The sequence below is a fragment of the Humulus lupulus genome, chromosome 9 (assembly GCF_963169125.1).
Source record: "Humulus lupulus chromosome 9, drHumLupu1.1, whole genome shotgun sequence".
Taxonomy (NCBI): Eukaryota; Viridiplantae; Streptophyta; class Magnoliopsida; order Rosales; family Cannabaceae; genus Humulus; species Humulus lupulus.
Window position 1 is genome coordinate 119,365,413 of NC_084801.1, and position 3,004 is coordinate 119,368,416.

A 3,004-nucleotide genomic window follows, 5' to 3' on the forward strand; every position below is an offset into this window, starting at 1 on the left:
ACAAAAATTTTATAACATATTTAAACTACCTTTAAATATGCGGAACCATTAATATACATACATTAATCATAAGCAAGATAGTAATAGAAATCATACCTCTTGAAGCCTATCAAGTGTCCTTGCTATCTTTTCGTATTTAGAACGATCTTCCTATCCAAGCCGCTCCCATGTACTCACACCAAGATCTTCCAAAGCGTTCTCTACACCTCAAGAAATGTGTGGGCACTTAGAGAATGAAGGATAGTTTATTTGTGATTCTAATTGATGTACTCAACTCATGAGATCAAGAAAATATGCCTGAGAATTGGTTCTTTATTTTCAGGGAGAGAAAACTATTGTTCTATTTTTCACAGATCGAATGTTCAGAGTTGTCTCACATTCTCTTCTCTTCTCTTCTCTGAATAATTTTCTGATCAGTCATACTTAACAGAAAATATTCAAAATTTAAAAAATAAATCTGTAACCATTTTACAATTTACTTTTTAATTAATTAATTATTCTATTAATGAAAAAATCCAAAAACCAATTTTTTGAATTATCCATTAATTAATTAATTATCAAATATAATTAAATATTTGAATAAATATTAATCTTTTAAATTCAAATCCAATTTGAACTTATCAGATAATTATCTCCCACTCAAATAAATATATTTAATTAATTCTACCAATTAATTAAATCCAAAATTTTCAAAAATAAATATTTAATTTATTATAATTTCGAAAATTATAATTAATTAATTATTTAATTAAATTTCGAAAATTAATTTAATTATTTAATATAATTTCAAAAATTATACAATAAATAAATATTAATTAATTTTGTTAACTACAACTAATTTGTAATTAATTAATTAATCACTATTATCATATAATTGCATATTTGGCCTAAAGAACAAGTTTCTTCTTAAATATGTCTTTAAACTATTTTCCCTTCATATCAACTCTTACCTTGAATAGTGTTGATAGAGCCGCTATGGGGACCTATGGACCTATAATTCCAAGCTCCAATAAATTTGAGATTATTAATTAAACTCTTTAATTAAATAATCTTAATTTATTAATCTCATGATTATTCCACTATAAATATAAGACTGCACTCTTGTAATTATAGACATTTCATTTACTGAGTACTTTATAATCATAAAGCGTCCATTGATATAATCATTGCATACAACTTGACCCTCTAATAATGGTTCACAATTAATCGGGAATAAAATTACCGTTTTACCCTTTTAATTATCTCTTGTTTCCTTAAGTACCATTGACTCTACTAGTGAAGGTTAATTCATAACTAAATTATGAATTTGAGCTCAATAACCTTTCAGTCCCAAAATTCAACCCTTAAGAGAACCATCATTCAATCTCTTGCGAGAAGGTATAGATTCCATATCTGTATACTATGTCCCCAGCCATCTATATTAATGAGTTCCCAAAACAAAATTTTTTAGCCTGATCATTCTGACAGACCCTAACAAGTGAATCAAAGAACTCATATAACATAAACAGGAGTTCATAGTAACTTCAGGATTAAGATCTATTTGTATATGATCATTAGTTGATATATTTAATTAATACTTCGAAACGGTATTTAACTAAGTATTAATAAACATATCTGGTCCAGTTTTATATATTCTCTAATATATAAAGCACCTCCACTAAAATGTCCTACCACACTAGTGATCCAGATCTAGATCACATGTATTCATAATACTAGTGGACCGTACTTGCAGTAATTAATCTAAAGATTCCATAACTTTATTTACTGCGAACTATTCAAGTTCATTTATCTCAAAGACAATCCTCCCGTACCAATACGTGTTTGAGATTACATATATGAACTCAGGAATTTTCCTGATATTTACATAATATTATCATAGAATAATATATTCCATAAAATATATGCATAACAAATTCAATTTATTTATTTATTTCATAAAACAATGTCTACTACATATGCTTTCAGGGCACATTTCCAACAGTGCCACCATCTGAACATCGACCTGAAAGCAAGGCCAGTGAGGCAGGAAAGGAGAGCGCTAGACCCAGAGAGATACGCGGCCCTAAAAGAGGAGGTTGACAAGTTGAAGGCGAACGGGTTCATTCGAGAGGCATTTTACCCACTATGGCTGTCAAACCCAGTGCTAGTCTCGAAGCCCAATTGAAAATGGAGGACTTGTGTGGATTTTACCAGCCTCAACAAGGCCTGTCCTATGGACAGCTTCCCGCTTCCTAGGATAGACCAGTTAGTAGACGCCACAGTGGGGCACGAGCTACTTAGCTTCATGGATGCATATTCTGGGTATAACTAAATACCCATGAACCCTGCTGACGAGGAGCACACTTCGTTCATAACGGACAAGGGGTTATGTTGCTATAAAGTGATGTCCTTTGGTCTAAGAAACGCGGGTGCCACTTATCAAAGGTTGGTGAACAAAATGTTCGCAAATCAAATAGGAAGGAACATGGAAGTATACGTTGACGGTATGCTGGTGAAGACAAAGAAGGCGGAGGAGCTCACCAGCGACCTCATGGAAATGTTCAACACCCTTCGAAGGTATAGAATGAAGATGAATCCACTCAAATGCAACTTCTGAGTTTCGTCAGGAAAATTCCTGGGTTTCATGGTGAATTCTCAAGGTATCGAGGCTAATCCTAAAAAAATCAAGGCCTTGGTGGAAATGAGCCCAACACAAAGCAAAAAAGAGGTGCAATGCTTAACGGGGAGAGTGGCAGCCCTCAATAGGTTCATCTCCAGGTCTACTAACAAATGCCTCCCTTTGTTCAACATCCTAAAAGGGAAAAAAATTTTTGCTTGGGATGATGAATGCCAGGATGCCTTCACCAAGCTAAAGGAACACCTTGGAAAGCCACCCCTTTTGGCCAAGCCAGAAAAGGGGAGAAGTTGTATTTGTATCTAGCTGTATCAAAGCATGCCATAAGCGCCATCTTGGTCAAGGGGGGAAAGAAGCACCAGCAACATGTCTACTATGTGAGTAAATGGT